The following is a 26297-nucleotide window of genomic DNA, read 5'->3' as shown; positions in this document are numbered from 1 at the left end:
TCCATCGGCGCGCATGGGAGTGTTGCTCATCAGGCAGGCAGGCAGAAGCGGTTAGGGGCAATCAGGCAGGCAGGCAGGCGAGTGGTTGGGAGCCAGCAGTCCTGGATTGTGAAAGGGATGGCCGACTGCCCATTTAGGCCCAATCCCAGGATCACGCCTAAACGGGCAGTCGGCCATCCCTCAAGGGGTTTCAGATTGGAGAGGGTGCAGGCTGGGCTGAGGGACAGCCACCCCCCACCCCCGCACGAATTTTGTGCACCAGGCCTCTAGTAAATAAATAAATGCCCATCTATAGGAAACTGGCTAAGAGAACTATGGCACAAGTCGCTTACACAGAAATATTGAGCAGCTATGACAAAGCATAAGGAAGTTCTTCATGCGTTGATTTGGGATCATCTCTAAGACATTGTTAAGGAGGAGAGAAAAAAACCCAAGATGCAGTATGACCAGTATTTCTATAAATAAAAAGGTAATGGAGAAAAGAACATGTCTGTGGAGCTACTTATTATGCACACGATACCACTGGGAATAACAAACTAGAAACCCACACCATCAATCATTTCTAGGAAGTAGAACTAGGGGGCTGGGGATAGAAGAGAGGGCAGATTTTCACTGTATATCTTTTTACCTTTTAAATTCGGAATAACAAAATACATTATTGATTCATAAATAAAAACAAAAATTAAACTGAGATAAAAAAAAAACAGGAATAAAAATTTTCTTAAAATACACCTAAATGCCTTCTGCCTGTTTGCTTTATTTTCTATTAGCCTTCCTCTATGTAACTTTCTCCTCCCTGGGACACACCCTCTGACCCAGCCTCCTCCTCAGCACTCTGTTGCCCCTCTAACATTCAGCAGACTGTACTTGCATGGATATAGCCTGCCCTGGTGGGCCGTAAGGTGCTCCTGGGAAGCCCTGCTATCGAGACTGGCCCAGTGTTTGCTGGCCAGTTCACTGTTTCCCAACCTGGATTACATAGGGATTATATTTCATAGTTCTTGAAAGAGGGGTGTGGTGTTTTCTTTTTGGGGGGTGGGGATTCTTTTGATCAGTCACTCTTAAATACTGAACAGACACATCTGAAACACACAAAGCCTCATAGGACTGTTCTGAGGAAAAAGATAATACACTTTAAAGCTAATGCCATACAAATAAATTCAAGCATTTATCATTAAGATGCCATAATCAGTATTTCCAAGAGACAGATTAGAGCAACAGTTGCCAACCTTTCAGACCTCATGGACTACCAGTGGTCTGCAGACCACCGGTTGGCAACCACTGCTCCAAAGGTTTCCTTAAACCAGCAGTCGCCAACCTTTTAGACCCCATGGGCCACCAGTTGGCGAATGCTGGATTAAAGGAGGAAACCAGGCCTGCCTCAACAAGGTTTTGACATAAAATTAACTTTATTCTGTGAACACACAGTAAATTACCTAGATAGCTAGGCCTGTTCCAAGAATACACTCATACCGCCTGGGTGTGCCTACCCAGGCTGGAAAAGGTATAAAGGTGCTAGCAGTATTACTTCAGAAGTATCATGCCCTTGGGGCAACTACCTATGTATCCACACCCAGAATTTTAGGATAAGAAGTTTAAAAATCCCTGGACAGATTTATGGACACACTCATGGTACACATTTTTAAAAAAAGAAGAAAGAAAGGTGGGATAAGTTTGAAAACAAAAAAATAAGATATTTGTAACAGTTTTCTTAAATAATAAGTAATAAGTAGTATTATTATATAAATTGCAAACCAACTTTGTTAAACTATCCCTTCAAAAAATTAAACACCCACCCAGGCATTGCTAAGGCTCTTGGAGGTAATTCTGGATTAATACAGATATGCAAGTAATATTTGTGAAATAAACGAATTTGATTTTGTCATCTCATGGCATTTCCAACAAAATCCAGAAGCATGAGCTCGTCAGAAAATAATTATGGAGTCAGTGAATTCTGAAATTTTTCTTGTTTTGGAAGCAGTATGTTTGCTCCCATTTGTAAAACCCCAGACACCTTCAACAGAATATGTTTAAGGACACAAAAATCCTCAATTTGGAGGAAAAAAAAAAAGAAAGAAAGTTGCCCAAGTGCAGTTTAGGGACATGAATTTCTCAGAGAGCGAAGTTTTAGATGTGACATTACATGAGATCATGACTGGTGGGAGAGGGGTACCTCAGGCATGCTTGGTTAGGTTGGGTGAAGGAAAGGTGTATGTCTCCTTGAGACAAGCAATCCAGCAGTGCTCTAGGATAAACACTGAAAGAAAATACTGGAAGCTTGAAAGATGTGCAGGCACTCCAATTCACTTATTTAAAATGAGAAAAGAGCCTTAGCCGGTTTGGCTCAGTGGATAGAGTGTCAGCCTGCAGACCAAAGGGTCCCGGGCTCAATTCCGATCAAGGGCACATGCCTTGGTTGCAGGCTCCTCCCCAGCCAAGGCCCTGGTGAGGGCTCCTGCAGAAGGCAACCAATTGACATGTTTCTCACACATCAATGTTTCTGTCTTTTCCACTCTCCCCCAAACCAAAAAAAAAAAAAAAAAAAAAAAAAAAATCAATGGAAAAATGTCCTGGGGTGAGGATTAACCATCACAAAAAAAGAAAAAACAAACAAAAATAAAAAGAGAAAGGAGGTGGGGAGAGGTAGAAAAGGATATGGGGGAGATAAAATGGTGATGGAAGGAGACTTGACTTGGGATGGTAAACACACAATACAATATATAGAGGATGTATTATATAATTGTACACCTGAAACCTATATAATTTTATTAACCAATTTCACCCCAATAAATTGAATAAAAATTTTTTGAATGAGAACTAATATCCCTAATATTTTAAAACTTTACCTTTATGTAAACTGTACTTTTATAGACAAACTATATCACCTCCTTGTTTGGTTTTCACCAACAAAAGCAAAAACAATCTAAAAATTAAAAGAAAAAAACCACCCTGAATATCATTGCATAATCTTATCATACAGGAGGAAGTGTTTGGAACTATCAGTACTTTAAAGATCAATATGAATAATTAGTTTGTTCCTTTCTAGTTGTTTTCATTATATCAGCAAAGTGATTTGCTTTAATTAGTGTCAGATTTTTTTTCTAAATTACATAAATACTTATAATAGCTCAAATTTGTATTAACTGAACAGCTTAAATTATTCTGCTAATTCTGTTTTGATGTCTAGTAAAAGATGGTATGTTTTAATTATGAAACCTAGGATCTCGTTCTTAAGATCTGGTTTAAATAAATAAAAATAAGAACAATGAGTAGCTGTTCACATATCATTGCAAACACTTACTTGATATAAACCTAAAAACAAATACAAGGAGAGTAATCAAAGGATTGGTTTATTACTACTGTATTTCCTGAGATCACATGAGTGTGTAAACTTTAATATATTTGCAATGATTCTGAGAGCCACATGAAACAGCTATTTAAAAAAAATACTATTTAAAGCTGATGTATATATACAGAAAAATTTTCACTAGGTATTATTTATGATAATATGCAATTAGCTTCTTGGTGTAAAAGTTAGGGGTGGGGGTGAAGGGAATACCTGAGATAGGTATAAACTGACTTAAAAACAAAGTATCTGGATGAAAAACAAATGTAAAAAAATTTCCATTGTTAGACACTAAATATGTCTCATCTCAGTTATTCATCAACTTTCTAACTTTTGGCTGTGAACCATTACCACTCACCACGTAGTAAGATCTCAGAAATCCTCAGTGATCTAAGGCAGCGATTTTCAACCAGTGTGCACAAGAACTTTTAAAACATGCAATACCTGACTATTTCCCAATACCAGACTTCTTTTCCCTTGGATTGTCAAATTAAAAACTGATAACAGCCAACACAATAGCCATTCAATGTAAAGGAATCACAATTATACCTACTTTTTTTTTGTCAGATTGACAAAAATATATTGTTTGGTGTACTGCAGGATTTTAGTAATTAGTTTGTATTATACTTAGTAATTAGTTTGATATATAAACCTGTACTGCTGCTCCTTCTTTGAGTGCATGTGTCAAACCGTGAGATGGCAAAGGTTGAAAATTGCTGGTTTAAGGCTCTAAAATATTGTGCAGTGATGAAAGATCACATGAGACCCCATGAAGCCCACTGTGGGCATAACAACTATGAATGATTAAGTAAGACTGGCTAAAAAGCACTGCTTTAAAGGCACCATAAAAAAACAAGTCTAACCTTAGCCCATTTAGCTCAGTGAATAGAGCGTCAGCCTGTGGACTGAAGGGTCCAGGTTCAATTCAGGTCAAGGACACATGCCAGGGTTGTGGGCTCGATCCCTAGGTAGTGGCGTGCAGGAAGGAGGCAGCCCATCAATGATTTCTCCCATTGATGTTTCTATCTCTCTCTCCCTCTCCCTTCCTCTCTGAAATCAATAAAAATATATTAAAAAACAAAAAACAAGTCTAGACATTGGTACCATTCCAGCGATGATAAACTGACAAGTTCTTTCAAATGGCCCAACTATATATACGATCTATCGCCCCTTCCACAACCAATTCTTACTGGAACAACTTCCTTTTTAGAAGGGATTTAATTTTTATTTTTGAGTGGGTACATTAATTTGCAAAGCATGAGTGCCCTTTAAATTAAAAAATATCACTACAAAGAAGGTGTTAAACTGCAGTTTGATGGTGTTTGCTACCATGCTTACTCCATCCCCATCCAGCCTTTGCCTACCTGCTCCTCTCTCTCTGAATCCCACTCCCTCTTGCTCTGCCCGCTCTCCCCGCCTCCCCCCCCCCCCCCGCCCCCGTCAACACACACATACATATACCAGGGGTGGGCAAACTTTTTGACTCGAGGGCCACAATGGGTTCTTAAACTGGACCGGAGGGCCGGAACAAAAGCATGGATGGAGTGTTTGTGTGAACTAATATAAATTCAAAGGAAACATCATTACATAAAAGGGTACGGTCGTTTTTGTTTTTTTTTTTTTATTTTTATTCACTTCAAACGGGCCGGATCCGGCCCGAGGGCCGTAGTTTGCCCACGGCTGATATAGACACAGCCAGGCACATAAGTGTTTTCTTGAAAATCGTATTAACCGATGGTTCTTAGTCTAAATCAACACTATTACATTACTTTGCAAACCATGCCAGACTTATAGATATATAAACCTGTACTGCTGCTCCTTCTTTGAGTGCATGTGTCAATCAAATTTGAGGACAATGTTCAGGAACCATGTTTAATTCTATATTTCATAGGGTGCCTGGATTTTTTTTTTCCAGAGCTGGGCATAAGCTAAAGACTACAGCATCACTAGAAAAACTTCCCATCAGTTTCTGGATGAGGTTGAAAGAAAGTGAAGTCATATGAAAAGATCAGCCATTTAATCCACACTTTGTCTGAAAAGACATAAAGATTTTATCCTGAGCTTATTCCAGCAGTCATCTCAACAGTCCCCTCTGGGTTAGGTGTTGGTTGTCTGTCTCCTGGTATCCATGATTTTAAAAAACAAAAAACAGAATGGGGGGGGGGGGGGGTGGTAGGAAAGAAAAGAAAATGACTGAAGCAGTAGGCTAGAGGGATCTATACTCCGAGGAAACATCTGAGCGTCAGACCTGGGGATTGCTGATACTATAATAAACACAGAAGAGAGAAGGCAAATAAAGATGGTCTTGCCCTTTCTGTCTTCATTCTGAACAAGTAAATTTCCCTTTTTTTGGCTTTAATGTTGGATAACAAAGAACCAGGTTACTTGCCAGGGTCTATGAAAGGGCCAAAGGGCATTCTGGGAAAATGCAACTCATTTAGTATTATAATGTTATGAATGGTTGTAAGTCATTTATTTAATCCTATCATCAAAGAGCACCTATATTTGAGAAGATTTTTTTTCTTTTCTATAATCTATGGAAAATCAGATTCAGTAGTAAACTTAATAATCTTTTTATTTTCCTGCATTGTCTTTGTATTTAAGTTTGGTCTGAAAGTATAGACAAATTACATTAGATTTCCAGCAAGACTCATCTGATAAACTGATTCACTGAACTGAAGAAAAGTGAAAATATGATTAATAACAAAGGTTTGAACAAATATTTAGTCACTCAATAAACGCCAGTATTTTTTTTAAATAAGGAGCAGGGTAGGTGAATATATATTTAAGAAATTATTCTTAAATTTATTTTAAATAGGTATTAAAATGGTCCAAGGAGAAAATTTTCTTTGCTTGTAAAATAAATGTACTCTAGTACGGGCTGAACATAAAGCTGTGAGCATTCATAGATTATATGACCCAAATTCTAGAAGTTACGGTAGAGAATAGGGAGTTTATGCCCATTTTGAAGAGTTGAAGCAGCCAGTGGCTCTTCTCACATCTTTCTCCATCTCAATACACTTCTCTCTGACCCTTCTCCCCTCACACTGACACACACTTGCGATGAAGAAGTTTTAAAATACTCTGACTTTAATTCAGAGCCCTGGCCCAAGACTCCAACTTTTTGAGAGTTTTAAGGAATAGATAATCACATTTGTCATAACTTCCAAATGTTCTCCCTTTGACTGTAGTTCCTGTGTTCTCCCTTTCCGTCTAAACTCTTCTAAAAACAGAATCTAGGTGCCCGAGAAAAGACATGAAAAAGAAGCAATCATTCTAATAGCAACAAAAGCAACTTCCCTTGAAAACTGCCTTTAAAAGATAGAAGGGTCAAACTAGCAGAAGTAAATTATATCTCAGCTGTACATATATCCAGCTGTGGCCTCCTCACTTCCACACACCTGGGACATTCCCGCTGGGAAAATGCTCATGGAGCCTACTTCACTTTCCTGACATCATCATAATCACATTGCCAGTTTGAGGGAAGGGAAGGCTGAGGGGGAGGGGCATGTGCCATTTAAAAAAAGAGAGATCCTTCTTTCAACCAGAAGTTCTTTAGTTGGCAGACAGCCAAATCCTCTGTAAATACGCAGTATTATATACATCGCCACAGTAATCCTGTCTACCTGAAAAGTTTTAGGCTGGCTCCTGAGCAGGTAAGTCTAATCTATTTTACTGTGTCTTTTTGGTAAAACTTTTAAGAGTAATCTCAATGTCAAAAAGTTGTTTCCTTAATAAAATTCCCTCAAAAGGTTTTTGTAGAACAAAATAAACCAGTTTCTTCTGGAGTTAACTAGACCACTGTCTTTTAAAATAAACTAGAGGGAGGCCCGGCCCACGAAATTCGTGTACGGGTAAGGTCCCTAGGCCTGGCCTGCGATCAGGGCCATTCTCCCTGGCTGCCGCCACCCACCCCCAGTTCCTGGTTCCCCATTGGGGGATGAGAGTCTGCCAGCTGGAGGGAGGGACCAAGAGATTGGCCATCCTGCCCACTCGCTGCCCCGCACCCCATCGCCCTCTGTGTGTGAGGCAACGGGAGGGGCAGGGGCCTTGGCCTGGCACTGCCCGCATCTGCCGCCAGCGTCTGCCTCCTAATGGTCACAGCAACCGGTTGTTTTGTTGTCTGGTCGATTTGCATATTACGCTTTTATATATATAGACTACTTGTGAGGGATTTAAGCCACTAGAAAACTCTACTGCTTCCTAAGCCTGGGAGTAACAGTTTCTTCAAGGCATTTTTGACATACTTCCTACTAAAAAAAATTTTTTAATTAAATTTAAAAAAATAAAAGGTCAAAAGTTATAACCTGAATTCAATCAATCGAAGAAGAGTTTGCAAAATAATAACAGGAGAGTTCTCCCTTTTCTCATTATTTCTGCCCAATTTCAGCTCTCACATGGCTAACAGAAGATTCACGACTGCTTAACCTTAAAGTAAATAAGCACATTTTATCTTCTGAGAGGAAAATGGAAACACTGTCATCTTCTCCAATTAGACTTTCATCAAATAAATTTATACCCTACATAGATACAGACTATGTAAATACAAACTATGCTGAATAAATAATTGAGAACCATAAAGCTACAAGAACATTAAAAATTATCTACTACACCTGCCTGTACTGAATGAAATATGATTACTTTAGAATATTCCTAGACTAGTAGAAATCAATACCACTCATATTTGGGTAGGAGCTGTGCAATCTTTTAAATTTGACTTAAATTCTATTTGTCTGCTGAAAAACACACACAAAGCAATAAAAGTTGAGGGGGTTGGAGAGGAGGGAAGAGTGGGGAGGATGGAGCAGAGAGGGGTGGAAGTGAGTGCACACATGTATGCACACACATATTTAAGCTTTTAAACTGCCAATATCTTCGGCATACATCTTTACTTTAGGAAGACAAAAGAAACTATCAACGTTTGCCAACTTATCCGTAAGTTCAAGACCAGAGCTTGAAAGATTGACCAAAAAAAACCTGAATGGTGAGGAATTGCTCATTTTAAAATGTTCTTAATTTCCTCAAAACACATTTTCCAAAAACTATGCTGTGATTTTGTAGATACAAAATGATAGCATTATATTTTCTCTTACTCCATTATTTCATTAGAGAGGTAGAGAAACAGGGAGGCGAGAAAGAAAAATCCATAATCCAAACCAACAACCATGGAAACCTCAAGAGGTATTCCAAGTCTCTAGTGGCAGCTGAAAGAGAGAAAAAAAAGCCACACCACACCACCTGTCTGCTCCCTATCAAGTGTATACCAAGGGAGGGGTCATGGGAGGGGCCGAATACCTGTGGCTGGAAAGCTTATTTATCTTGTTTATAAAGTCACCCACACAGCAGCAAGCAGCACAGAACTAGAGGTTGTTTTGATCCTTCTTTGATGTTAGCCCCTAACTAGAGGCAAAAGACCAAAAAAAGGAGGGGAGGGGGAGAAATACAGGAAAGGGAGGGGAGAGAGGAAAAGAAGTGGGAAAAGAGGGAGAGAGGTTTTCTTTTGAGGCCTCTCTCCTGCCTCCTTCGTCCCCACCTGAACTCAGGCTTGCCCTTCCTGGCACTTCCTGTAGGGCAGCTGTACACTGTGGGGCACTTACCTTTGTGGGCATGTCTTACTGCCTTCCTACATGGCAAACAAGCTTTCCTGTATTCATACATCCCTTTGGCAGCCCTCATCGGTGCTACTAGGTCAGTCTTTTGTGCTGGCGGCTGCAATGGCGGCCCTGACAGGAAAGAACTTTTAATGTCTTCCCCAGTACTGAGCCACAAGAAACAACGAGTGCTCCTAGGCACAACTCCCCAGGCTCTGCTCCTCAAAATGCTCTCGCAAGTACACCGTTGCTTAGCAATATTTGCCTTCCCCCTGTACATTTGAAATTGGCAACATCTGTCCCTTTGGCAGTTTTGACTTGTGCAAAGACCATGCTCGTAGTTTAAAAACATACAGCTTTAAGAAATGGGCAATCCTTCACTCTTCCTTCTCCCTGCAGAACTCCAAAATGGTTTAATCTTTGCTTATACAGGTTGATATAAAAATCTACAGGATTTAAGGCAGCTGATAGTACATAAGCAAAATATTGCAGCCACCAGTGGGAGTTCCTATTAAACCTCACCTAATAAGTAGTGTGTCTGCACAATTATACCTGAACTAAAAACCCCATTTAGTTTACAATTTTCTACATAATTAGTTATATCACTAGGTATTATGTGTGAATACATATAAGCAAGACAAAATATAAAGGCAACTTATTCACTGGATAGGTAAAGGAATTTTCATGCTCACATTATAGCCCAACCTCATAACCGTGCACGCACACACTGATCAATGGCAAAGGAACCTAAAAAAATCTAGAAGGGAAAAAAGTTCATTTAGGTAATTGCACCCCTGGCCAGTGTGGCTCAAAAGTTTGCCAGTTTGATTCCGTCAGGGCACATGCCCGGGTTGCAGGCTTGATCTCCAGTAGGGGGCATGTAGGAGGCAGCCCATAGATATTTCACTCTCATATCAATGATTTTTGCTCTTGCACTGATGTTTCTCTCCCTCTACCTTTCTCTCTTGCTCTAAACACACACACACACACACACACACACACACACACAAAATCAATTTAAAAATTGTTTCTTAAAGAAATTGCAACATTATGAATTTTAAAACAAATGATCTTAAGTTTTCTACGTTTTTAAATTATCCCTCAATATAGTCATCTTGGTATTTTCCTGAGGTTACTCATTAACACTAAAGCAGTTCCTAATACTGTAATTTTATGCGTAAGAAAAAAACCTAAAATAAAAATGTTTTATGGGTAGTTATGTTCTCCATGTAATTACTTTTTATCTAGCACATCAACGGGAAATAAACATCAGAGTCATAAAAAGCATAATAGTCAACTAAGTACTGAACAACACTCAATGCATTCAAACTTTATGCAGATATTTTTGTTCTTTTGGACCAAACCAATTTTGACATATTAGAAACACATGTTTTCAAAGACATTCTATAGGAAGTGAGTTCCAGCTCCAAAGGCAAGGCTGACCTATTGCTTTCATCAAGTCTCTACCTAGAGCTTAGAGAAGCATAAAAGACTGGGTGATACTTATGACCACTAAAAATACACCCAAAAAGGTCCTTGACTCTGAGGGTTTATTAACAGCCCTCGAAGTCCACAGCATGCATGGATTTGGAATCCTGCTTAGCCACAAATGTGAATTCAATACCCTAGGACCCGCTTCTCACTGTCGTTCAGCACTCGCTACTTGCCCAGAAGCACACAGTAGTGCTTGTGAAGTATAAGCTCCATTGGAGTTTATGGAAGAAACTTGAGCATATTTTGCAAATTGGGGGATTCTCAAAAATCTCAGATGTTCCTCCAAGTCATCCCCAGTGGTTCTGGCCTTACAGGGTACTTATGAGCTAGCTAGGTTCTGAGTCAGACACATGAGCTTCAAGACTTGGCTCTGCCAGGCACCAACTATTAAGCTCACTGCATGGAAAAGGCTTAAGCCCAGTGCCAGACCTGGTGAAAGCAACAGGTACACAGTACATCCTCAATGAAATATAGACATCACTTTTATTATTATACTATCCTACCATGACACACAAAGTCTCCATCCCCCCCCGCCCCCCGCCTTTCTTCCATTCTCAATTGTCCCACTTCTCCACATCATCACTCAAATACAACTTTTACTTAACGACTGTCTATGAAAATTTCCTCTGGATGGGGAAGGGAATGCTGAAGGAATGAAGGACAACAAATTTCTTATCTTTTAATAACTGTAGTGCATCCTTGTTTGCACTTCCCTTTGATTTACCCTGAAACAGCTAATGTCTCTCCAGCACTGAAGAAGCCATCACCTTACTGAACACTGGTGGCTGAAATATGTTTCCATTGAATTCTGAACTAATTAATGCAGGGAATTGTAGAGGCTGGAATCCTGGCCCCTGGGGACTAGGAGGATGGAAGGAGCCGGACAGGGGCTATGGTGCTGTCCACCAGGCCAGTGCTGATAAGCCTGGAGGATTCTATCCTACAGGAACCCCCCATGCTAAGCCATATGACAAAAAGAAGAGCAAAAGCTTCCCTTGAGAAGAGTCACATAGCTAAGAGGGGAAAGCAAAACCTGTCATCTCAACACTGCCCTTCTCCATAAGTATTCCTGTAGAGTCTACAGCAGTGATTTTCAACCTGTGGGCCACAAGAAGTTTAAAAAATGCAATACCTGACTAGTCAGGAGCACTGACCTCTTTCCCCTTAGATTGTCATATTAAAAAATGACAACTAATACAATAGCTGTCCAGTGTGAACGGATCAAAATCATACCTATTTTTTGGTCAGATCAGCAAAAAATTTACTTTTTGGTGTTCCACAGAATTTTACTTAGTTTATGTATGTCATGAGTTGAAAAAGTTTAAAAATCACTGGTCTACAGGGCAATGATGGTCCACTAGATAGCCAAACCCCAGTGGGTTTAGTTAATCAACTACTAGAGCAATATTGAGAATTTCTCCATTCTGAGGCTTCTGGTATAAAACCTGCTCTTAAGGATGAATGTCATGAGCTATCCCACGGTGCCAATAAACAGTCATTAGGTCTACAAGCACAGAAAATAAAACACAGGCTGTAAACTCTTATCTAAATCAGCTACATCTTAACATTACCATATAGTAATACTCTACCCTATTCTGATATTCTGGGGGGGAAATCTATAACCCCTGCACTGTTTTCATTTCTGAAAATGTTCAAAGAGTCCAACCCAAGTCTCCTTCAAATCCTGCACACCACATAACTTGCAGAACAACCTGCTGGCACAGTCAGAAATAAATTTCAAAAGTGGTATTACTGTAAAAGCCTTCTAAAAGATATTCCTCACTTCAGAGAACTTTCTACAGTATGGTATTTGCAGTACTAGTAGCAGTAGAAGCTGTCAGTAGCAAAAACGTATATTAAGAACAGTTGGCTGGAGGGGGTAGAGGTAAGGGAAAGAAAATAATGGATGAATTTAGTTCTGAACTGAGGAAAGTTCTTCAAACATGAAGTCCTTCATTAGTGAAGGCAAGGAAAAGTTTTAAATCACCTCTATGCTTCAAGCTTTTCTTTCTTCTGTGACACTGCTCCATCTCCAAATAAACTTTAAATTTATGTATTTTTCCTAAATCACATTAAGTTACATAAAAACTAATGCCCCTATACTCTTGAAAGTTCACATACTAATCAATACTCTTTGAACCCAAACCTAAATAGGATAGCTGAGTCTCCTACCTCAAAAATCATCCTGCTTTATTAGTTTATACAAGTGTCACCATCCTTCCCCCCTATCAGGTTCAGGAAACCTTCACAAATTACATGCAAATATGTCTACTCATGCCTATCTTTAGTGGATTTGTAACCAGACCACAAAATTAATGCTATATGATCTGCGGTTGAGAACCATCTTTTTTTTCCCTTCCCCATTTTGTGTCATGATGCCCAAATACAACTGAAAGCTGGAACTAGCCCCATGTAGTCCTCAGACCAATTAATATAATTCTAGAACCCTGAAAATATAGTAGGTACTCAATACTTTATTAGTGGTACAGAATATTTACTCAAGTCTCTTGTTTTAAAACCCATCATGTTTTAAAATTTGAGTGAAATTAAACCCACGACACAGAAATTCATGACTTCACCAAAACAACTGAGAAACAAAACTTATCATACTGTACAAAATTATAAACAATAAAATATTGTTTTTTTTGCAAATATACATTCCTCGATGTCACCCAATTCATATAAGTCCAATATCATTATAATACGTTACTTGGTTCCAAAATTATACTAAATAATACGAGGGTCTGTAAATGCACGTTTCCGCCGCAAAGTAGCGTCGAGTAGCTGGTAGCCAATGTCCAGAATGGTTCGGAGTGCAAAGGGTTAAAGGTGGAGAAAAATGAACCCACATATTCTGACTCCACAGTATTATCCATTAAGAACATTACCTCCCACTTACATTTCTTTAAAGCCTTAACATTCAAATCTAGTAAAACTACCTAAATTTTATGTTCTGAGCCAAGGGAAAAAGGTGAATCTATGACATTTACTCATACATTTATGTTTTTTAAATTGATTTTTTTAAGAGAGATGAAGGGAGAGGGGAAAAGGGAGGGAAACATCTATGTGAGAGGAAAACATCGATCAGTTGCCTCCTGTAGACAACCCTGACTAGGGATAGAATATGCAACCTAGGTATGTGTCCAAACCAGCAACCTTTTGGTGCATGGGACGAGATTCCTTCCCTCCAACAACATCCAAACAGTTTTCAGCGATCCATACACTCTATTACATACTTATTATTCATCCCTAGTTGTAAATAAGTATTAGCACATTAAAATTCTCAGCAATGACAGTACTAGAGGGGAAAAAATTACATCCAACAAGAAAAATAGTTTGGAAATTCTCCAAAACAGTCATACTCATACCCTACTAAGTTATGACAAAACGACATTGAACAAAATGACATTATTCGAGGCCTGCTGTAGTTGAGGGCCTTTATGTTGCTAAGATCAAAGGAAGGAAAGCAGCTCTTGTTTGCTGAATGGGCACTGAAAACCAACTTCCTATTATTCGCTATAAAAACAAGAAAAGTGGTTTAGAACAAAAGGTATTAAAAGATATGCTACTGGACTTGGGTACAGGAAACAATATCAAAGTCCAGTTACCAGAATTCGAACTCCTTTTTAGAAAAGAACCGTATTTTAGAGCTGAAGAGAGCAGGACTGACTATCCACCTCCTTCTCACACATATAAGAAAACTAACCGAGCACATTTCCACTTGGTGACAAGAGGTAAAAATGCATGTTCCATGGTTTTAGGTAGTGGCAAAACCTGAAAACCAAAAAGTTGTTGTGGGGTTGTTCTTTAACTAAAATATGAACAAGTGCCTGAATCACATACATATAAAGGCTTATAGGACAACATCATATTTGGAAATAAGGGCAAAAGATAAAAAAGCCAAGTAGGACCTACTTTACATAATTTCTTTAAAAATTAATCACTTTTTACTCTAACTAGATACCATTAAGCACCCTTGGTTATAAATCCTTCTGAAAAGAAATATCTTGGGTATGTTTGGTTCTCATCCCTTGGACTTGCCCAAAGGAAGGAATAATCACAAGGTTGTAAAAACTCACAGATTATTCATAGGACGAGAACACCAACACCTACAGGACTCAAGCAGGGAATATGAAAGGCCCAGTAAGGACCGGGGAAAGCCAGAGTGTGTGCCCTAAGAGGTCAGACAATAGCTTCCAGGTTTTTAAGAAAGAAAAACAAATAAAAATCCAGATTTCAATGTGAAATCTAGTACTTTTAGATGCTGGCAACTAAATCAACACACTGTACATGCCACAGCCCCTCTGTGGGTGAGCACTCTCCAATGCTGGCCTTCATGCTTTCTTCTCTCCCAAATGGAGGAACGGGGAAATGAGAGACTGGGAAGCATGCTCATTTTGGAGAGAAAAGTCTCTTTTCAAAGCTAAACATGGCCCCATGTACATATGTATATCTTCTGTTGCCTCAAAGAGATTCTAAAAAGGCCTTTGGCCTTGGGGGGGTGGGGGGGGGGTGTAAAGTAGGAGGCAGCCTCTGCTGCACTGTGATGTCTCCTCTTTACTGCACCAGCTCCTGCCAAAGCCTACTTCAGCGATTGGCAAACACAGCCTGACAGATCACTAAAAACATGAACCAAGTAAGCAAAACAAACCACAGTGTAGTTATTTTACATGACTTGCATGGAATAAATCTGTGAACTGTAGGTGAGTCATAACATAATAAAGGGCCCAATTAGATTCAGAACAACACACCAGTGTTTTCCCTCCGCTTAGCAACTAGTTCAATGGAATCTTGAGAGAATATAAGGCACATAAAGAACTCTGGTGTCTCTGTTTTACCCTTTACTGGAAGACAATTAATCTCACTAAAAATTAAACCCAGGCTGCCAGACGGGCATTTTTCAGGGTCAATAATTCTTAAGCTACTAGGATACCAATTAATGATACTCAAGTGGTCTAGAAGAGTTAATGCCCCTATGCCAAATGACTGGCTCATTCTCCCAACATGATTCATTCAATGGCAAAATGTTTAAAATTGAGAATCCTTTGAGATTAACATTAATTTTATTATATGTATCACTTAATATTAATAAGCCCCAAAATTTACTACAGGAAATCTGGTATCTTATTTAATACAGAGGAAAGCATCTTATTTCTTAGTCATAAAACTATCTGATTAATCTCCAAACTCAATACTGAAAATCACAGCAATTATGAGGCTGGAACTCCACTAAGAATGTCTACTGATCGGATTAGGCTGCTTATTTTAAAATCCACAAGCAACAATGCCTAAAATGACCTGGGAAACACTTAGACTGGAAATGGTAAGCCAAACAATTCCTTCGAAAAAACTATTGAACTTAAGGCCTGCTTCCCATCCAAGTGTCCTAAGTAGGAAATTCAGTCCTGTATCAAAATGATTTCCCCCTCTGCTCTGACAAACATTGATAAGAGGCTATCTTTCAGACTCCAGATCAAAGTGAATTGTGAAAGAACTCCTGGAGCTGAACTGAGCAGGAAAGCCCTGTTCTGCCCCAGTCCTCACTTTGCTACAGGAAACAAGCATATGAGACAAAGGATCCTGCCCTCAAAATGTTACCACCTGGAGAAAGACACAGAGGCTGATACCAAGGGGGAGTGCTGAGACTAGAGGTCTGGACACCCTGAGTAAGTCAGCTCTAAAAGCCCAGGCTACAGCTGGGGCTGGGAAACTTCAGCAGGAGGGCCACACCCAAGCCTGGAGACAGGCAAGAATCTCATCAAGAAGGCACTGGCCCTGGCCGGTGTGGTTCAACAGGTTGGAGCGTCATCCGTACACCAAACCAAAAGGTGTCGGGTTAGATATTGATCCCCAGTTGGGACGCATGCAGGAGGCAACAGAATGATGTTTCTCTCTCCCTCTCAAAAAAATAAAAAAAGGCAACTGGAGCTAATCTGGAGTTTTATCCTGAAGGTAATTAAAAGGTGCTCAAGGATCTTAAAACAGGATAACTTGATCAGGTTTTCACACAATAAAAATCACTCCTTTGTGAAACAGAGTGGTAGATCTGTTCCACAAAAGGGAGGAAGACAGGTTAGAAAGAAGTTGTAATTATTTAAGAAAGTGATAAAAATCTGAACTAAAGAAGGGGCAGTAAGAAAGAGAAAGGAGAAGCTTTCAATAGATGCTTACCAAGTAATCTCCACAGGATAGGGTTACCAAATGGATAGAGTGGAAGACAGAAAGGAATTGATGCCGATGATCAGGAAGAAGAATAGTCTGTGTGTGAAGAGGTACAGGAGAAGGCAAACATAATTAAATTTACTGTAGGCAGGTTGAATTTGAGTTCCTGTGCAACATCTACAAGCAAAGTCCAGTAGGCAGTTGGATAAAAGGATCTAGAGCTCAGAAAACTTGGGAGTTTTAAGCTGGAAAAATCAATTTGGTGGTCATCAGTTGAAGCCCAAGAGCACATGAAATCACCAGGTAAAGCTACAGAAAGAGAAAAGAAGGTTGAAAGCAGAGCCCTGAGGAAAGAGGGGAAGGCAGCCTCCAAAGGAGATTAAGGCATGTTCCAAGTGGTAGGAGAAACCCAGACAACAAAGGAGGGCAGTGTTTAGGGGATGGTGGGCAAAAGTGTCAAATGCCACAGAGGGGTCCAACAGGTTACTCTCAAGAGCATTTCCTGACTTAGTCCACTGGGGGCCCTGGGGGCTCTGGGGCAGCGCAGTGGGGTGGAGTGGTGGAGGCGCCAGCCAGCCAGCATGGGTTCAGCAAGTACATGGAGAGGGAGCAGGCACAGAATGTTTACCTCCTGTCTCCAGAACGCTGGCTGTGAAGGGAGCAAGAAAGATGTGATCAGAGAAAGACAAAGGAGCGAGAGCTTATTCAGCTAGGAAAGGCTGACTCTATGCATGCATTGTTAGAAAAAAGCCAAGTGATGGGAGAAAGGTTTAAGGTAACCAAAAATGGTGTGCCAGTGGAAGGGCAGCGCCTTTTTTCAGACCAAAGAGAAAAGGTAAGTGGTGGGTGTAGACTAGAAATTATTTTTGTGTCATCATACCTGGAGAGAGCTGGAAAGTTATGTACCTGGTGGCCTCATTCTCTAAAGGATAGAGCAAAGTTAAAGTCCTCAGAGCAGGCCCATGACCACCATGACCAAAACTGAGTTTTAACCGTCCTCTCATTTGAGTCATTTGTACACCTAACAGCTGCATGATTTATCAGGTGCTGACATGAAGGCAAGGCCATGTAGAAAAACAGAGAGCTCCTGACACTTTACATAAAAGTGTTACACGGGTGTTGAACACACAATACAACATACAGATGACGTGTTATAGAATTGTACACCTGGAACCTATATAATTTTGTTGTAATACGCACTTGAGGATATGTTTGATTTTCAGAGAGAAAGGGGAAAGAGACAAACATCTATGTGAGAGAGAAACAGCAATTGCCTTCCATATGTGCCCCGACCGGGAATGGAACCTGCAACCTTTTGGTATACGGAATAATGCTCTAACCAACTGAGCCACCAGCCAGGGCAAAGTTATATAATTTTATTAATCAATGTCACCCCAATTAAATAAATAAATAAATAAATAAAAGTATTACACAAATGATCATTACTCCACAGAAACCATTTTTTGTAGTAGAAAATGGTATGAGAACTAGCAGCCAAGGGTCCTGGTTTTGTGTCCCATCTCTGCCATTAACAAGCTTAAATCATTAAACTTCTTAAAGACTCAGTTCCATGGCACATAAAATGGTGATTTGTGCCAATTGCCCTGCCTAATGCTCAAGGTTGCTGTGACAATCGAGAGAGAAACAAATAAGCAAGTGCTTTGGAAATTAAACAGGGGTGGGGGAGGCAGTAAAATATTTCCCAGTGCACACGTCTTTATAAAGTGAAACATTTCCACCAGGGATTGCCAAACGATGAGAATGCGGCTCTTCGGGAGTGAGCTTGCAGCCCCCGTGCCATCAGGCAGGGGTGGGAAGGGGAAACCACTGTGGGGAGTGGTGCCCTCATCCTGGTAAACCAGTTTTTAAAAGCTCGATAACCACTAAGCAAATGTTTTCTTTCCCTGGGCTTTTCATTTACTTATTTTTAACACATAAAAATCAAATTTTTAGGGCTTTATTCACCTAGAACATCTTAAGTGGGAATTCCTGGTCCCTTATATCTAATCCCACCTGCACTTCTAAAGGATATTCCAATGAACAAGTTAATATATTCAGAATCTCCCTACACCCTCAACATCACTAATTCCTCATTATGATAATCCTCTGTCAAAATCCTACTCTTTTCCTTAAAGCCCAGTTCAAATTTTAACTCTAACCACTCCTACCACCACCTACTGAGCTCTTATGTACAAAGCACTGTTCTAGGCACTTTATATAGAATGCCTCAGTCCAGTAGCCTCACAGACCATATGAATAAACTGACAGCACAGCAAGGTTATTTCCTTGCCCAGGATCTCAGAGTTGTAACACCACAATGTACTGTCTGCCATGAAGCTAACGCAATTTCTCCTTTTTATTAATGACTCTAGTTATTGGATAAATTACCCAGTAAACAATTAAAGAACTTCAGAAACTGGCTCCATTTCACCATGTGACTCACCTTCCCATTGCTCTGCTCTGCCTCTACCCATCTCCCTGAACTCCTACTAGACTTCTCACCATGTCTTGCCTCCATGCCTCTTCTTTCCCTAATCCTCTAGCCAATATCCAGACACTTCAAAAGAAAACTCTAAAAAAAATGTACAGTGTCCTCTTTTGAAAGGCAACATAATGCAGGTGTCACAGTTAAGGGTGTGGACTAGAGCCAGAATACTTGGATCTGGATGCATCCAGCACTTGCAGCCTCGGTAAGCTCGGACAAAAGCTGTAGCTCTGTAAGACTAAGGGATAATCATAGTGCATATCACGTGGGAGGGTTGTGAGGTCAATGAGGTAATACACATGAAGCATGTGGAACAGTTCCCACCAGAAAATGAACAAGAGAACAGTGTGAGCTTTCTATGCTTAATAGTTCCAGACTGATTATACTTTATTTTTTACATTATGTAATAAATTCATTTTGCAAGTATCTTTCTCTCTCATTCGCACACTTTATGACTAGTGTATATTCAAATATTTATTGACTGAAAAGGCAGAAACCCAGAATGTAAAAAATGTGAATTTTTCTACGACCGAACTGTTCCAGATTAATTGGCAAAAGAATTTTTTTCACCAGTTAATATGTTCTCAAGCATGAAAAATGTTGGAAGAAATTCTAATTACAGCATTAAATTCTATTAAAATATTTTTTTTCTAAAATGCTATAGCAAATATTTGCTTTAGGGAAGAATATTTTAAAAATTAAGCTGTAAGGAAAAGGAGAATCCATAAAGCTTGAGTTTTTAATAATGACTGCAAGAAAGCTGAAAATCATAGAATGCTTTCCTTTCTTAAATCACAGTTCAATTCAAAGCTTCAAATTCTTGCCAGTAAGAATTTTCAGAGTTCTATTATTTGCAATGTAAACAACACAACCGAAAACCCCTAAGGTGATTTATCTAAGGGACACAGCTAGAAATAGGACCTCTAATTACTTAAATACTGAGGCCCCTAGATTAAAACATTAAACCTCAAAACCCTTCAGCCAAAGAGATGAAGGAGATTAGAATGGGCTTGACAAATTACCACAAGGTCAGGGGAAAAAAACATGGAAAGTAGGCCAAGCTTAAACAGGGAATTAAAGTTCAAGAGAAAACTAATGGTGTGTGTGGATGCTGAATCTCTGGGGGGTGAAGAAGGAGGGGAATTGCCAACCTGGTGATTTCAGCAATTAAAGAAAGAAAAAGCATCAATATAAAAATAGCTGCTTATAAAGTTTTTGGAAAATGTGAACGTGCAGCAAAGTTAACCTTGGAAAATAATGATTTTCAAATAGACCTTGGCAAGTGGAGAGGATACAAGGTCAAAAATAAACTTGTTATGATAACATCAACCAGAATCCTCTCTTAAAAAGAATTCTGCTTCAATATCTCATGAGTATTGGTCACCCCCTACCAAAACAGCAAAAAACCAAACTCAAGTCATCCACAGAACTCCTGGTGGAATATCTGGTTTTCTGTCCCTGAAGATTATCAGTCGGCTCAAAATAAAAAACAATTAATCCAGAGAAGAGCTAAAATGACTGGGGTGGCTACGTGAGAGCCTGGGAGAGTGCACAGCCTGGAAAGATTCTGAAGAGTTGAATGTCTACATCTTGGCAAAGGCACAACGTGAGAGACCCAGGGGGGATCCAATAACCCTCCACAAACATCTCAAGTGTGAAAACAACAAGGCGGAACAGGAATTTCTTATCCTGGTACCAAATGTACTTCTGGCATTTTGAGAAGGAATAGAAAGTAAAATATACAAAGAAAACAGCTCTAAGTAATACCACTCAAAAAAGATTTTCAAGGTTCAATTGTGGGATTTCTTCTTGGGCTACTATAAGCAATTTTATTCTTTGCACTAACTAATTTCTAGCAGTTTTAGAGCTTTTAAAAATATATACATATATTTTGCCTATGATATTTAATATGTTTCCTTCAGAGTTTAAAGTATTTCTGCAAACTCAAAAAACTGCCAGGATTTGACTTGGCCAGTTGGCTCAGCTGGTTGGAGTGTTGTCCAGTACCCCAAAAGGTTGTGGGTTTGATCCCAGCCATCGGGGTATGTACTGGAGGCAACTCTCATATCCATGTTTCTCTCTTTTCCCCCTTCCTCTCTCTCTCTAAAAAAATCAATGAAAACATAACCTCCAATGAGGAATTAAAAAAAAAAAGTTTGCCAGGATTAGGAAATAAAAGGTGGCAGTTTCTACTCAGCTCCAGCTGGTGAAACTGAAAATTTGATTTTTCAGCAAAATTCTCCAGTTTGTAAATATTGGCTCAAGGGAATGGGGAGCAGGGCATACTATATAGGCAAAACAAAGGTGTCTACAAGCCCAATCTAGCCTTCTGGCTGTTTGCAGCTTCTGCAATAAATTCTCACTTGCTACTACTACTTTTTAACCTCTATATTTACATATTTAGGGTCAAAAATTTAGCCAACCTCTAAGCAAACACAAGCTACTTACTATTCAATATTTCTCATAGATTCGAAGTATTCTGCTCTAGTCACTCAGCTTCAGCTAATTGTGTACACAAATAACCTTGCTATAATTTTCCTAACAAAACATTTAAGTCATGTAGGTCTGGCCAAATTAAGAGCTAGCTCATGGAATCTAATTTAAATTTGCTATTATAATTAATATACTAAAAACATTTTTAGAAAATGGAGAAAAGCTAGATAAGGTTGTATCAGAATCTTACTTTCCCATGAACATGGAAATATTGGGGGCACAAGAAAGGAAACCATGAACTGTGGAGAAAGAGAAGAGTGTTGTTTGGGGTCCTACTTCCTTGATTTTTTCCCAAAAGCTACTCTCATGTCCTACTTAGGACAAAAGCCCCATCAATTTCGTGCAATCCCATGGCCCGAGGCCCACTCGGAAGACTGGAACCACTGGGAAAGGGGCCCTTATCTCATTCCTTGTAGCCTGTTATCAGCTCTTCTGGAACAGTTTTATTTCTAGGCTCTAGAACAAATCTCAGGAGAATCAGATACAGAACCCTGAGCCTACCTGTATACCTGCCAAGTCAGTCTCCTAGGGAATTTTTATTTTTTACCAGTTTGTATTTTTAACAGGCTTCCCCAGGTGATTATGATGTGCTGCCAAGTTCCAGAATGAATGCAAAACTTCCCTTTGATCTACAGTACTGGGCTTATAACCCAAGAGGACTTGTTGTAAAGGTATCTGTACATCACGTGGAGTAAGCCACTGGCACGTACTGTTACCTGTTTGCAACACTGATGTTGCTTAACCCCTGCTATGCATGCTATGGTATGAATGTTTATGTTCATCTTGAAATCCTAAATTGCAAAGGTAATAATAGTCAGAGGTGGGGCTTTGGAGAAATGCTTAAAGTCATGGGGGTAGAGCAGGGATGGGCAAACTTTTTGACTCGAGGGCCACAATGGGTTCTTAAACTGGACCGGAGGGCCGGAACAAAAGCATGGATGGAGTGTTTGTGTGAACTAATATAAATTCAAAGTAAACATCATTACATAAAAGGGTACGGTCTTTTTTTTTTTTTTAGTTTTATTCATTTCAAACGGGCTGGATCCGGCCCGCGGGCCGTAGTTTGCCCACGGCTGGGGTAGAGTCATCTTGATTGGGTTTAGTGCTGTGTAAAAGAAGTTCCAGAGAGATCCCTACCCCTTCTCCCATCTGAAGACACAATGAGAAGGCACCAGCTGAAAACCAGAAAGAGGATCCCTCAAGAGAACATGGCCATTCTGGTGCCTTGATCTTGGACTTCCAGCCTCCAGAACTGTGAGAAGTAAATTTCCATTGTTCATAGCCACCTAGTACATGGTATTTTGTCATAGCACTGCAGGCTATTACAATCCCTCACTTTCATTACTTCTACTCAATGTTCAGGTCTCACTCAAACAGAACTTCCTCAGAGAATTCTCTGAGCTCCTTCATTTAAGTCACAGTACCCTTTATCTTATGTCTATGTAAATTCCTTTATAGTACTTGTCCAAGTGCTCACACATTGATCAGAGCGGTTATTTGAATAATGTCAGTTTCTAACTAGATAGTTAAGGTCCAACAGGACCAGAACCACCTGGTTTGCTCACCACTATACCCCAGTCCCCAGCACTAGGCCTGGCCAACAGTAGGTACTCAAGATATTTGAGTTAAAAGTTGCTGAATTGACGATGTATATGGAAGACAGTGGGCTTCAAACTGTATTTTGAGTGTTTCACCAGCAGGATACACACCACTGACAGACCAAAAGTTAGCTGCCTGCAGGGTTAGATCATTTCATAATAGGACAGTTCCTCTTACAAGGTTTAGGATAATAAGAGAATTAAATATGGGAGCAGGGAAGATTGTGTGCGGCCCAAATGCAAAGTGAATCACTATCGCAGTTTCCCACTATGGATTATTTCACACTGCTGGGCTGAAAACGGACGGCTTCATTTAAGAGCTGCCATGAGTCAAAGTGGTCCAACAAGGAATTCCCGGCTGCAGATGACACTTCAGTCTTGGCATTCAGGTGGAAGCATTTGGTAAGTGAAAACATTCCTAAATGATGTCCTGAAAGGTCACAAGGAAAAGAGCAATACTTGTGGAAATCAGAGACCACTAGAACTCAGTCAGATTCATCTGGATCAGAAAACAGTAGACCATATAAGGAGATAGAAGCAATGGCAAACTGATAGTAAATTCTACTAGGTTCCAGTGAGTTATTTGGGACATAAATTAAGACTAATTGTACCACTTCCATGTACACTTCAAACCCTAAGTTTAAAAAACCCCCACAAAAACACAAAAAAACAACACACAGAAGCCTGTAATTTCCACTAATGGACAGATTTTCAAGCTTCCTAGATGATCTCCAGTTTTTGCTTCTGAAGACTTAGCAGGTCACTTCTTTCCACCCCAAGCCTTAACTACATACATGCAAACACATCCCGAATTTATGTTTATCTTTTAAAAATATATTTTATTGATTTTTACAGAGAGGAAGGGAGAGGGATAGAGAGTTAGAAACATCGATCAGCTGCCTCCCGCACATCCCCTACTGAGGATGTGCCCACAACCAAGGTACATGCCCTTGACTGGAATCGAACCTGGGACCCCTCAGTCCGCAGGCCGACGCTCTATCCACTAAGCCAAAGCAGTCAGGGCCATCCCGAATTTATTATTTCCGGTCTTAACATTTTCTCTGAGCTGGTCTACTACTTATGATTGCTAACTGTCAAGTCTGACGTGAATATATATATATATATAACAGCATCTCAAAAACTTAATACATAGTCTATTCCAAACCTGTTCCATCCAAGTCAACTCCATCCCAAGTAGCTAGTATCATCCCACCATCCGTACCTTTCAAAAAAAAAATAAATCTACGAGCCTCACTTGATGCCTACTGTCCTTCAGACCTCAGGCCCTCCCCCATCTCCAATCAATCACAAAGCCCTATCAGTTCCCTGCCAAATACATCTGGAACTTGTCCACTTCTCACTATGTCCACTACTACCATCCTAACTCCAAGCCATCATCATCACTGCTCACCCGCTAACTGTTCTCCCTGTTTTCTGCCCACCCTTACCCGTCCAAGTCATTCTCCACCAAGGAACCAGAATGATCTTTTTAAAAAACATCACTCCCCTGCTCAAAATCCTCCAGTCGTTTCCAGTCATAGTTAACAACAAGTAAAAGTACAAAGATCACAGAACTGGGAGTTCTAGCTCTGGCTCTGCTACTAACTATAAAATTTAGCAAAATGAAGTGGCCTCACCCTCCTGGGCCTTATTTGCAAAATGAAAGGGCTGTAGTTTTATCTTTACAATTCTAATAGTCTAAGTCCAGTATACAACTTAATATACGTACCTCAGCTTATTCCATTTCTCCCTTTCAATAAAATGCTTATTTCATAAGTCCCATATCTCTCAGCACTCCCTCCCTTCCAGGGTCCAGGCTCACGAACACTCACACAGGAATGCCGTGGTTTTCTCTGACTTTCCTTTGTTACCTTTAGGCAGAAAAGGAAAATACAAAGGGATCTCAACCTTCCACACGGGCAGGGCCATGTCTGAAGTGCAACTCTCCGGCTGGGAGTTACCCACATGAGATCAGCCAGGACTTGGCTTTGCCCTCAGATGGGTCATGTTAAGCTGCTCTACATCTTCCAGTTGACACAAAACTAAAACTGACACACCCAGAGAAAACCGAGTGCAGACTCCTGCAGGCCAGGCCTCTATGTAGTCAGAATACTGACCTTACGATAATTTTTTTCCTCTAGGATTTTAGGAAAGATTAAGTTTTAAATGTAAGAATGACTTATCCCAGAAAAGAACCATTTTTTAGGAAAACCAGCTAAAATATACAAACCAAGTATTCCCTAAGAAGTGAAAGGACAGAAAGTAGTGTAAAGCAGTGGAGAGAACCGCACTCATGTGGCTTGCGTCTGAAGGCACACCAAAGAGACCAGCTGACTTTTCCATTTTGGTTCACTTTTTAAAATACTGTTTCAAGAAAGCAGTGGGGAAGGGAGAGCAGTGAAGCAAACCACAAAACCCTCCCATTCAGAAAACGGAGAAAGAAAACCTCTGACTTGCCTTGGGACAAACTGAGCAAATAAAGAAAAACCACTTAGTTACCCAGCCCCTCTTCACAGCTCTACCAACAGTCAGCTTCCTCTTCTGCCTCTCATTCTCTGTCCTTGGGTCCCAATATCACAAATAGTCCAGGAGATTGCTAATATTCTGGTTCTATATTCAGAGTTCACTGGCTTTGTGTTTAACTCCCTGCTTTTTGTCCCCCATCTTTATGCTTTCCTTGGAGTCACCAGAATAGTACATTTGAGATTTTAAATTCAACCTACATTTTCTTAAAAATATAAAAATATATCTTTAACTGGGTGTGTGAACAAAAAATTAATGCGAAGTATGTGAAATGTGAGACCTCAGTTTAAAAAGCTAAATCAAATCCAAAACCTAGCCAGAAAAGTACGAATATCCCTGTATCACAGATTTAATTCCCTTTCATTCAAGCTCTTGGCTCCTAATTCTCCTCACAAAGGACATCCTGAGTCCTCCATCTGCCTGAGCCCTCAGTTTCACCACCACCCCACCACCCCCAAATCAGCACTGCCTAAGGCCTCCCAGGGTGCTGGCACTGTAGCTGCCACTGACAGGAGAACCCTGAGCAGAAACCAGAGAGAGCCGTGGGATTAAAATGAATGCTGACTGCAAACACGGGCCAAAGATGAAAAGTTTCTATTACTCAA

The 26297-nt window shown here is 40.0% G+C and overlaps 1 protein-coding gene across 10 annotated transcripts in view; it reads right to left on the bottom strand.

Moving 5' to 3' along the window:
* AFF1 (AF4/FMR2 family member 1) overlaps positions 1-26297 on the bottom strand; it is a 195769-nt gene that overhangs the window by 58143 nt on the left and 111329 nt on the right. The window contains exon 1 of one of the 10 annotated variants that reach the window (XM_023750411.1): positions 333-382. The exons of 8 other annotated variants lie outside the window; for them this stretch is intronic. The gene's annotated coding sequence lies outside the window, so the exon portion shown is untranslated. Of the gene's footprint in view, positions 1-332; positions 383-26297 lie in introns of those variants that run through there. One more of the 10 variants, XM_014452058.2, reaches the window with a different exon arrangement.

Source organism: Myotis lucifugus, unplaced genomic scaffold (genome assembly GCF_000147115.1).
Source record: "Myotis lucifugus unplaced genomic scaffold, Myoluc2.0 scaffold_12, whole genome shotgun sequence".
Classification (NCBI taxonomy): Eukaryota; Metazoa; Chordata; class Mammalia; order Chiroptera; family Vespertilionidae; genus Myotis; species Myotis lucifugus.
The sequence above is the reverse complement of the archived record's forward strand: the minus strand, read 5'-3'. Positions and strand labels throughout refer to the sequence as shown.